This window comes from Colius striatus, chromosome 4, assembly GCF_028858725.1.
Source record: "Colius striatus isolate bColStr4 chromosome 4, bColStr4.1.hap1, whole genome shotgun sequence".
Taxonomy (NCBI): Eukaryota; Metazoa; Chordata; class Aves; order Coliiformes; family Coliidae; genus Colius; species Colius striatus.
This window is the reverse complement of record NC_084762.1, coordinates 27,383,646-27,396,249: the sequence shown is the minus strand read 5'-3', so window position 1 is coordinate 27,396,249 and position 12,604 is coordinate 27,383,646.

Sequence of the window (12,604 nt, the reverse complement as noted above, 5' to 3'; positions counted from 1 at the left end):
ACATTCTGGGTCTTAGTTCATCTTGGCAAACTGGTACTTCTTGAGGTGTGGTGGTGGTGATGTGTAAAAATGAGGCTGTGTATTAGTTCAGAAACATCTTCCGAAAATTAAAATACATCCCTTTAGATACATTGCCAGCAAAGAAGCTCTAAAGCAGAGGTGACTAGCCTTTCTTAGAGTGAGAACCAAAAACATTAGAAGTTTAGGGTAAAAGTCCTGTAAGTTTTCAAAACTTCTTTATTATGTGGCACATCACTGAATACACAAAACTGAACAGATTTTCACTTTATACTTTTAACTCTTACTGCTGTTATTTCTTGTTGAAAAAAAAAAAAAAAGAACTTAAGTGCCATGGCTTGTAATGCAACTAAACCTATAGTCGGGCCTCAGAGTTACTATGGTTTTACTCTTGCTAATTCACTAGGTCATTTTATATGTTGGTCACATAAAACTGCAGTAAAAATCATTGCACAACTAAAAATACACATATCAAGCTGTCAGCTTCAGGAAGCTGAGGCAGCAGTCTGATTTCCAGTCTTATACCTTACCAATCCTTACCTGCCAATGTAGCCCACTTCCCCTGTTGAGTATGGGGAGGGAGAGCAGCAGACTGGAGAGAGTCTGCAGTCCCATTATCTCAGACTGGTGCTGATGGGCTCTGCATAGCTCATCCATCTCACCACGGCACATTCTCAGCAATTGTACTGTGTTAAGTGGACAACACAAGGCTTCTGCAAAGATTCCCTGTCCCTCTAGTAATGTGCTTTTCAAATAGTGTTGTATTAAACTCCTTTCAAATGTGGCCAAAGAATAGCTTTTCCCCACAGTTTTCTTTCAACTTTTCTTACCACAAAGGTGATGTCTGTCATCAGAGCTGCCTGCTGAAAGTGAGCTTCCTTTGGGACTCCCTTCAGCCCTAGCCTGACCTTAGTGGTCCTCCACATACAGACATAGGATTTCTGTATCCCAGTGTTGACTAGGAATATTAGTTGACTCTATCCTTTCACATTTAACTGCTTTCTATCTAATCTGTCTTCTCATACTGAAATCTTCAGATAGAATTTTTAGAACCTCTGTAGCTTTTTTATTGAACCTGTTCTAGGGCAGCGGAGGAAAAAAGGCACATTGTGTTTTTTCTTACTGAATAAGGTATCTGTGTTGTTAGGCATATGAATAATTTCTGGTAGAAATCGCACCCTCTTCTCCAGTACCTCTGCATTTATGGCTGCTCTGTTCAGATCAGATGTAGGAGGGAAACTTGGTAAAGGAAGAGAATTGGTAAATTTTTCATCCTTGTGCTCAATGCGTTTAGCATAAATTTCCTATTCATGCTCTAAAGACAAGTGTTCTGTTCTCAATCTCTTCTCATTTGCCTGTGTGAAGACATCTATTGAGAAACACCAGTGCTTTTTAATTGAGCTGAAGTGTATTACATATTACAGTACAAACTTTGGATATCTCCACCGTGCCAGGTCTGGTTAGGTCATCTTCAGTCTGTTTAGCTGCTGAATGTCACAAACCAGTTATCTGTGTGGACATAAAACTGAATGTTTTTATCTCAATCTGCTGGTCTGTTCTGTCACTGTGAAATTGAGTTGTGTTTTAGAAACGTTGATAGTACTATACAAAAGGGCTTAGCAGTAACTCCACATTTTATCACAGCAGTGGTCCTGATCTATGTACTGTAAGCAAAAGAGAGAATCTCTGTATTACAAGTTAGTAGCAAAAGTCAGACAATCTTTCTAAATCTTACTCTTCAGAGTGCTTCTTAGTTGCTCGGTTTGTTCAAATAATGTAACACATTCAGAGAGATGAGCAATACCTTGGCAGACTTATTTTGCCATACTTCCCCTTCAGAAGATTGACTGAGAAATAGTTATTCAAAGCTTTCCTTTCCTACATTAACGGTTCCTCCATGTTTTCAAGTGAAGAAATACAAGAAAATTTGTTACAGAATAGATTTTAATAACTGTAGGAGCCTTGCATCTTATTTGAAATCAATTGTAATACTGGAAACTTAGGGTAAGGCAGGAATGCATCAAGTTAAAATGATCAATGAACAACACTGAAATTGCAAAATATCAGCTTGTTCTTGGGCCTGTAGGAACAGTTCTTGCACTCACCTTAAAGCAAATAGTTCCCAAGTTTATGTCTTACTCTACACACTCCATTAATAGAGAATTACTCAAGTAAACAGTTCCAACATTATGTGAAGATAATGTACATGATGTGTACAGTGCTTTAAATAACAGAATAGTACTTTTTGTGTAATAAAAGCTTTAATATAGAGAACAAACTTGGCACACAGCAAATAGGTTATTTGGAGACAAATTCTGACATTGAGATGAAAACTGACTCGCTACATTATTGATGACTCTGCTCTTTGAGTCTTGGAGAACATATTGGTAGCATTCTGCCTGTGTTTCAAAGAGTGTCAACTGATCCTTATGATGCTGAGCCATTCAGCCATGTGATGCTACTCTATCAAAACCAAACTTTGAGATAAAAGCAAGCTGCCGCTTCTGACAACAAACCAAGTAATTGCCAATAGCGCTGGTTCAGGGCATGGATAGTAACCTGCCTCTGAAATGATAATTACTGATTTCCTTGCACTTGTCTCTGAAGCAACCAGGAAGACAGACAGAAGAACTTTCTTTTGTTCAGTTTTAAATGCATAATCTTTCTTTCAATACATGGATATCTTTAGGAGTTTTCAAATAACCTTGATATTCTCCATGTTTTGCATTTGTATTCCTCAAAAAAGCTTTTTGGTCTCACCTCTTGTGGAGTTCTATCTCATTTTTGCCACCTTACTGTAAGTCTTCTTGATTGGATTATGGTGTTTAAGGTACTTATGAGTTCATGTATTGCCATTAGAGATGAGCATTATTTCTGTGTTATCCATTCTAATAACACATTAAGCAAATGTTTTCATGAAGTGATCCTCAGTGGCATTTTAGTCTTCTAAACGTTTAACTTATAACACAGGACTATAGAAGTAATCCTTTGTTCCATTTTGCATCAAGTTCAATTTACAGATTTTTGCTTTCTTTCCTTGTATGCTGTTTCATCACCTAGCTTGGGTTCTTTTTGCTGACTTAAATAACTTGCATTTATTTCTCTGTATTTAACAATACTGGTTCAGTCACAAGTTTTGACATTCCTACTTTTGTTTTTCTTTTGGCTTGGAACAGACTTCTGCAGGTCATCTGGTCCAAACCCCTGCAAAAGCAAGGTTGACTTCAAAATTAGATCATGTTGCTCAGGCCTGTGTCCAGTCAGGTTCTCAGTGTCTTGAAAGATACAACCTGTTTGTGTTTGACACCTCTCATGGTGAAGATTTCATCTCCCCACGCCTTATACCTAATTGGAATTTAGTTTCCTGCAACTTGTCTGTTGCCTCTCATCCTTTCACTGTGCATTTTAAAGTTGGTCATGAATCTTTTCTGTTCAGATGCTCTGCTGTGTCACTTCCCTGTTTCTGGGACTATAACCAGTTGGCGGTGTACAGTTTGCTAAAAGAAAGGAGATTAATCCAGTGTTTTAAGGGGCTTTACCACTGATTCCTCTGAGTTCTAGAAATACACCTTTCCTACAAACATAACTTCTGCAAAGGGAGGCACCTATCCTGTTAAGTAGTCCAAGAAAAACTCCTTGAGTCTGTGTCCAGTCTCTTTCCCACAAGAAGTGGGAAAGGAGCCCAGCTTTCATTCCTGTGGCCACTTCAACATTGGAAATATACAGACCAAAGAATTTGGGAATAAGTTTTGTAGTTGCCTTGGCTGCACAGGGAGGAGATGGGTTTTGTTTCAGAGCAGAAACGGTGTTTCAAGTTGAGTGAAAACAGGAAGAATTTTCTAGCTACTGTTTTCTGTTATGGTTTTGATGTAAGTGAATTGATAAATCAGGTTATCTGGATCTCTAAGGAATCTTTTTGGTCTGTAAATGTTTTCAGGTAGCTAAGCAGATCAGTGAAGTGGTAGCTGCAGATCTATGCCAGTTAGGTGAAGAGGCTTAACACGACTCAAATGACCAGTTCTGATGGTAAGTATTCTAGGTCTCGGCGATATAACAGCCATCACTGTAGGTGATTGCCGTAATATGTTAAGTGGTGGCTTGTTGAATGCCTGCAAACCCTTCACTTGCAATTTCTCCTGGAGCCTTCTAAATAAGGGCTGGGAGTAGAAAGTGTCATTTCCATTACCGGGGTAAAGAACCTCTCCCCATGTGAAATGAAAAAAAAGAAATGTATTCTTGAGGCAGTGCGATCAAGTTGCATATGTAATTCCATTCAGATGTGGCCGTACTAATATGGTGAATGAACTGGAAACAAATCTGAAACCCAAAAATTTTCTCTCTCGTTCCCAGATGCTGAAAACCACAGGAACCAACTCTGTATTACTCGTATTTATGTGGCTTGCTTGAATGTAGTAGCTCTCAAAACCACCCTTTGTAGTCAAAGCCAATCATTCTTCTGATCTGGCCTGAGTTTTTTGTGATCTTGAATGTAAATTACTGAAAGCAAATGCAAAGAATTATTTAGTTACAGCTTGTGCATATTTATGTGAAGTAGTTTAGACCAAACACATTAAACCTATTCTAACTGAAGTTTATCCCCACAGCAGGGCCATCTACAACCTTTCACTTAAGAGACTGTTTTACTTGTGTTATCTGTTGTAGGCATACTCAGCCCTGTCTGTCATGTTTGGCACATGCAGTGTGGTCAGTGCCATCTTGAGCCTTCTCAGTCGTGGTGTGATGAAACACTTCATTGTTCTCATTCTTTTTCATGGTTCTAGACTAGTAGGAGGCATTGTATTAGTTGAATGTTGCACTTAGGGAAATGGTCTAGTGGTTGATAGGGCTGGGACAAAGACTGGACTTGATGATCCTGAAGGTCTTTTCCAGCTGAAATGATTCTCTGATTCTATTCCATTTCCACTTTTCTGCCTTGTACTCTTGCCTGGAAGAGTGATTTATAGCACTGTGCAACAGTGCTGAAACCCTTCTTGAAGGAAATTGTACCTTCTGTGTCAGGAGTTGTGTAGAAACCAGAGCCCAAATGTCTATGTTTTTTCTAAGGATTTGACAGAGACCAAGATCCTTCCCCTAAGACATGCTTTGTTTCTCTGGTGCTTCAGTCCATTCAGAGCAGTGATCTTCAAGCCTCATGAAAGTTTTGGAGGCCATTTGAGTATAATCCATTATTTGGTTTTATTTTTTTATATTTTTAATAAATGTTTTAATTAAAATATTTGCTATTTATATATTTATTATTTGGTTCCTGCAGTCAGTTTCATGACAAATGTGGAAGTAACCTTAAGTAATAACTGACAGCACTAAAAAATTAGTTTAGTTCAGGTTGCCAAAAAACTCACCACCTCCCCTCAATACTTTCATCACTGGAGAAGGGCTTTTCTGCCTTTGCAGGACAGTAACTAGAGGTAACCCCTCATTTTTCAGAGAGATGACAAAACTACACTCAGTAATGATGGCATTGTGTTAATCCATGTAGTTTGGTGTTGACTGTGATGGGAATGCTTTTATTGCGCTCTCAGAGCTCTTCAGGGATTCTAACATTTCTCCCAGACCTGACAGAGAACTGTGGAATGCTGTGCTGAACAGGTCACCTGTGCAGGATCTTGGTATGAGAAGGGTTTTAGGAGCATAAGTCTCTTCTGCCTTGCAAGATGTTCTCATCAACAGCAAAAAATAGTACACAGCCTATACATCTGTGTGATTTTTCAGAGTGTTCATAGAATCATAGAATGGTAAGGTTGGAAGGGACCTTTAGGGATCATCTAGTCCAACCCCCCTGCAGAAGCAGGGTCACCTAGATCAGGTCACATAGGAACATGTCCAGACAGGTCTTGAAGACCTCCAAGGAAGGGGACTCCATAACCCCTCTGGGCAGCCTGTGCCACTGCTCCCTCACCCTCACAGTGAAATAGTTTTTTCTTATGTTTAAGTGGAACTTTTTGTGTTCCAGCTTCATCCCATTACCCCTTGTCCTGTTGCTAGCTACTATAGAAAAAAGGGATGCCCCAACCTCCTGACACCCACCATTTAGATATTTGTAATTTGATATTTGGAGAGTGTTGTTTTTACAGTCCTTAATATTGTTGGTTAGATCAGTAGGAACTGGAGGAGATTAGTTTGCCCTTCAGTTTTGCTGACATATTGTAGGGGATCTTGGTTTGTTCTGTAGGTTTTGGGGTTTACTGTCCTTTACTGTGCTCACAGTCTATAATATTACAGTTCTGTAAGAAGGCTCAGTGAATCCAACCTAACCCTTGAGAAGACTTGTCTGGGAAGATGTCTGCAAAAAGGACAAATTCTGCCAGAAGTATAGAGAAGATAAAAGCATTCAAAGATAACAACTCCCCTACTCTGCACTAACATTTACCCAATTTTTTTTGAGGTACAATAGTTCAATATAAGTTTCTTCCCACTTTAATTGTGATATAAAGGTACTAGTTTTCTTTTTTTCTGTAAGGTACCTAGTTTTTCCATTTAACTGCTCGTCTCAGAAGCAAAGCTTCGTCATCTTTCCACAGACAGCTTTGCCTTAGTAAACAAGCATGAGGTTCTTTAGATGAGCCCACCCAAGGTTGTCTGTATTATTAGTTGACAAAGCTAGAGGAGTGGTCAGGTGTACACTGTGTCTTCCTCCTTTGCAGAGTACTTCACTACAGTTGGGGTTTCTTTAAGTGTTCTTTCTGCCACTTCTCAAGTAGATGACGTGAGCACCCAAGGCTAATATGGTGTTTGTGAGAAGAAACCTCTCACAAGTAGTTATTGATGTGTCAGGTGCTTTGTGTTAACACCATAGGTGACTCAAAATATCTTTCTTTTAATAACAGAATAGTTAAAAACCCACAACTGGAATTAATTCATATGTGTGTGCTCATTTTCCTCCCTCCTTTCCCTTTCCATAATAGTCCTTACAGATTGTGGCTATCAGTCGAGGGCTGAGAAGGAATTTAGATTCCTAGGGCATATCTGTGTCCCAAATATAGAGTGGAAGAGTTACTTTCCCCACTGTGAATACTAGAAACAAAGAATTGTGGTATACGTACAACCAAGATTTTGAATATGCAAGTAGACTGCAACTGGAGAACTCCAGTTAGAGGTAATGTAACTTTCATGCACATTTGTGTATATTTTCTTTAAACTGATGAAGTGTGAGCCTTGACTTCTGACTATCTTGATTATTCAGAGCATGAAGCTTATTGAAAACTAAGCTGTTGCAGAAGGCTAATGAAGTGATTGTTTCTACATCCTGTGGATGTAGCTTGATGACTATAAATTTCAGCTTAGCTTTCTTAGGATGTGCCTGGACTAGGAATGTTAACTAGCTAAAAGAGATTTAATACAGCTGTATATAATCAAGGAGATAAGGAATAGGAGCTCATATTCTTACTTGATGGTGTTTGGAGTAAAAGGTAAAGAGGTAAGTGTGACTTGGAACAGACTTTTTTCCCTGCTGGTACATTGTGGGGAGGGAGAAAAAAAAAAAAAAGCCAAAATAAGCCAGTCCTGCTAGTGACCATACAATGTTTTAATATTTTCTCACAGTTCGTGGGCTAGTAAAAAAAACTCAACAACTGAATATGTTGCGCTTCTGAGTTTCTCAAAGATTAATTTCTCATGTTTCTGTGCTTACTGAAAGCAGATTTTTTTTTTTTTCTCTTGGAGTAGTATATCTTCAGTTTTTGCTCTATATGCAGCAAATTAGGTAATGTTTAGGGTCAGTGAAGAGGCAAGTTATGCTTTCCCAGGAGTCATTCTGTTGGTTCTAATAATAGCTTACAGTCAATACATATAGCTGAGTCCTAAGAAAAACAAAGTATTTTTCAAGTTAGGAAAGACAAAAATGATATCTGGTTCACTACTGGAAAAAGAGATGTCTTCAAAAGCTTTAGCTAAACTGGAGTCTAGTATTTTATAGTCCTTCCTCTGAAAGGTGACAGCTCATGTACTTCTTACAGGCAGATTAGTACCACTCACCTTTATGAGGAACCACTAGCTTAGTAAGAAAGGCCAGCTCTGCATGTTGCCACTGCAAAGGTGTTCAGGATGCTTTTGCTTTTTGTTGCAGCTACTGAGCACAGCCCAGGGATCTGGACTCCATAGCTGTGGTAGGCACAGACACAAGTTATTGAGAGAAGAGCAGAGGTCTGTTGAAACATGATGACAACTGGAAAGAAACATGCAACTTTGTGAAGCAAAGAAGCATCCCTTAGAAGATTTGTTCCATGTGACTTGTCATTCTCACAGCATCACTCATGTCTGCTTCACAGGAGATTTGTGGAGATCCTGAGAGAGGAACATGCCAAGCTGGGGGGAGTGATGTCTTTCTAAGGGTCAAAGCAGTGCTAGACTCAGTGCTTCAGTACTGGAATGCTGGTAACGGACTTTCTCTGAAGCACGTGGTGGATGTGTTAGAACGGCCATTGGAGTTGCTCCATGGCCTCTTCAGTTTTCATTTGCAAAAGAGGTATTGTACAAAAGCCTTCCTCATTGAAAAAATAACATTTGTCTTTTGCTCCCTTTTCCCCCTCATGCATAGAAGAGGCTAATTTTCAAAGAAAAGGAAGCTTTATCAAAGGAAAAACAACAGTTGCGTTCTTGTTTTTTGTGGGAAGGGGGGGTGCAGGTATGAGGAAGTTGAGAACCTAAGACACTGTGTTCAGTCTTAAATGTCTCCACTGAATTGCACAGCCTAGCTAGGCAGGATTCTGCAGCTGTCAGCATAAGTAGTTAGTTCACAGGAAGAAAAATAATACATGATGCAGTTTTTTAAAGGAAAAAACCCATGGCTGAATATTTTGAAATGTTTAAGAGTAAAGAACACATAACACATCATGTTGCAAAGAATTGGGAAAGTATTTTGAAGGTAATGACAGCCAAAACAGCTTGCTTTTTCCTTTTTGGATCTAGTCTTACTTTCTTGGCATTGCAACATGTCCTTGCAATCTTTTTTTTTTTCTTCTTTTCTTTTTTTCCCTTCCTCTCACTTCCCCATTTTTCTTGAATGCCAAAAATGTAACTCTGGTTATATCAGAGGCTTAATCTTGAGGCAGTGTGGGAGGTAAGCAGGTGTGGTGACTTGTTGCTCTTCCATTGCTCTGCATTTTCCTCAGTTGTAATCTTGCAGTTCTGCCTCCCACTGTTTACATTGCTACAGAGAATTGCTTCATGTGGTTTTTCTCTCATCAAATCAGATAAACCACTCACCCATCTCTTTCTGATCTCAAACCAGGGATCAAAGCCACCATTAAATTTCAAGCCCTTCCCTAACTCAAGCTGGAGCCCTCTTGGGAAGGGAGATATGCATCCGTGGTTTCATTTGCCTGAACCGCCATGGTAGATGCAGCTAAAGCTGAACTGACCCACCGCTGGGATGCTGCGGCTGCTACCAGCTGTCGGCTCTAGTTCCTGCTGGCCTCCCCACCTCCCCTCGGGCACGCTGCCTTGCCTCCCATCACTTGACAGCTCTCGGACTGAATGGTTTCTGCTGTACCTACCTGTAACATCCAGGCATTTTTGAAGTGACAGCTAAAAGCTTGTGGCAAAGGCAAAACGGGTCGATGCCAGAGCTGGTTCCAAGCAGTGTATAAAGTGCCTGTGAGCATTCTGATTTTGATAGTACTTGAAAGTTACAAAAGGTGGGAAAAAAAAAAAAGGGATCTTTTGGTTTGGTGCTATAAAGGGTGCTTTTGATCTTACTGGTAGCTGTTAGCCATCAGCATGAGTTTTGTCCAGCTAGTAGTATCACTGAAGAGCAAACCTGGACCAGGCAAAACTAGATCTCTTTGTTTAGCAGTTGTCTTGCTTTGTGGGTTGCATTGTGGATTTTCTCCCAGGATGTGCAGTCTTTTGTCATCTGCGTAATGCAAACCTTTCAGAAAACTTCTACGAGCAAAATCTTTTGCTTAGCAGCAAGTGATCAAGTCTTAGAGAAAACCATTTTCTAATTCTTTTAAAAATTTTTTGTGTTGGACTGGTTTTTTGGCACCCTCAGTTTGATTGTTAAAGCATCAGTTACTATGAGTACAACTGTGTAAGGCCAGAGACAGCCATAAAATCCTGTTGAATTAACACCTTTGCTGTGCTTAATAATGTTGTAAGTCCTGTGATCTGAAATTTTAGAATCTTATAGGGTTAGCAGTAATTACCAGCTCTCCTGTCAGACTTTGTCATAGCTGGCTTGAAGCACTGGAGTAAAGCATAGAATGAGCCCCATCCAAAGTACTTAGCTCCAGTTCCTTTCTGAAGGAGTGGAGGAATACAAGGAATGGAAAGCAAATCTTTAAAGCTCATATCAGCTTTCCAAGTGGCACTGGAACTGTTGGCAGTTGACCAAGTAAAAGCAACCTGCAACTGGTACCACATCTTGATTCAGATCTGGTCTGCAGATTTTGCTTTGACAGACGGCAAGTGCCCTAATTTAAACTGGTGACTCCAGTTAGTAATTGGCACTGCTGATAAGTGGTCTCTTCTGTGCTTGTCTGGGTAAGTAAATTAAAAGTACCCATGATTGTCTTTTAATGTTTGGAGTTTTTATCAGTGTGGGGGAAAGAGGGGGGATGGATGGAAGAACTGCAAATTCCTTGTGATGTTTAAAATAAGTCATCTGCTTCTTTGCTTTTCTCTTTAGCTACATAGAGCTCAGCTTCAGTCCTGAAGATCAGGGTCTGTACAAGTACTGCACTTTAAGTGTTGCGTGTTCTAAAATTGATAAATTTGCAGAGTCTGATGTGATACCACCTTGCTTTTCAGGGTGAAAATAGTGGTCGTTCCCGGGAATCTTCCTTTCTGTTGCTTGTATTTTACTGTACCTCAAGAACTGGCCTAGAATTGACTTAGCTTTCATATCGCTTAGCTGAAGAAGACAAGCAAGTTTCAATTATTTCCAATAAACTGAGAAGATAAGGAGAGAATTTGAATAAAGTAACATAATCTGCTTTTAATTGGGGATGATAATAGTACTCCAGACCCATAAGCTAAGACTAAAGTCTCAGAAGAGAACATGGGTTTTCTGCTCTAATAGAGCAGGACTCCTTTACTTAGTCACAGCTCTACCAGGAAAGTTTCTCTAGGTCATAAATGTCATCCTCTGACAACTGTGCCATGTGCCAAAGACTTAAGCTGGGGAAACTGATTTAGACCATGAGTTTGACTTTTTAAGTTAGATCAGGCTTTTCTTGCAGAAAGTTCCTGAGCTGCATTAGAACAACACTAGAATTCAAAGGAGAGGAATGAGAGGGAAGGGGCAGAGCATACACTGTGATATGAGCCTCCAGCATGTTCAAGGCTATACTGAGAAGTGTTGAGTCTTCATCCTTTGTGCTTTGGATTTCTTAAATGCCAATTTAATGTACTAGTTGTTATTTAAGGAGACTGTTTAAAATAATTGCATTTCAGAATCCATTACTCAGTATTTTTTATTCTGCTTCATATAATGATCATCATCTGGTTGAGATTAAGGCTTCATATGGAAATAATCTGGCTGCAATGGCTGTGAGCTTGTTTGGATGTGCATTTAATTTCTAGTTCTGCCTAAGAAGAGATGCCTTGTGGGAGTATTTGGGGTATCTGGGTCTCAAGAACCACTCACAGAGTAGCTAACTTTCTAGTAGGCCTAACCATTGGCTACTGAATAGACTTACAAAATTGTTCCTCTGCTTGAGCAGCGCTGTCGCTGAACTTTTCCTTCATCTCTTCGCGTTGTGCTGATATCAGCAGTTTGCGCTCTTGAGCTCTGTCAGGCAATGTTTCACTCAGACTGGGAAGGGTTTTGCATGAGGGGTTTGGCAAGGGAGTATACCAGTATTGTCTCCCTCTAATAGGCAGGATACATTCTTCTTTCCCTCTCTGCCCTATCTCCGGTGTTTTCTTATAAGGAAGAAAAGATTGTACAGTGCAAAGATAAGGTGTAAGCAAAATTGTTATCTCAGGGCTTTGCAGGAGAAGGGATGGGCAGGCTGCTGGTGATGGTGGTCGTCATAGCACATCCATTCTTTCTTTGCTAAACCCTACTCTGCAGACTTGCCATAAAACACATCATGCATCTACAACACATCTTGCATCTACATTTCATATGTTCATGTAAGTTGTGAGCAGCTTCAGTGGCCGCCTGGGCTTGCAACTGGAAGGTCCATATGTGAAACACTTGTTGAACCTGCTTTGGTTGTTGCCTGAAGCCTTCATGGGGAACTGTCCTCAGCTTCTCTTTGCATCCTTTTGCCGTGACACTGAGAGTGGCATTACCTCTTATCTCCCAGTCCATGTTCCTCTGGTGTGATTACTGCTATCTGTCACTATCACTAATGTTCCCAGCAGATGCGGCCTTGTGTTGCAGAAAGTGGAGGTGGGACCTGGAATCAAAAACAGAGAGCTTTCTATGAAATTGTATTTACTTCATGTATATCCATGACACTCTGTCCCCTGTGATATCAGATTTCAGTATCACGGCCATCTGCTTCTTGATATGAAAACACTTTGTTTACAAGAAAACTGTTATATCATAGATGTGCTCTAAATTTACCTGTGCTAGACCCAGTTTAGCCCAATGTCCGTTATCAGATGCTGCTTTGTT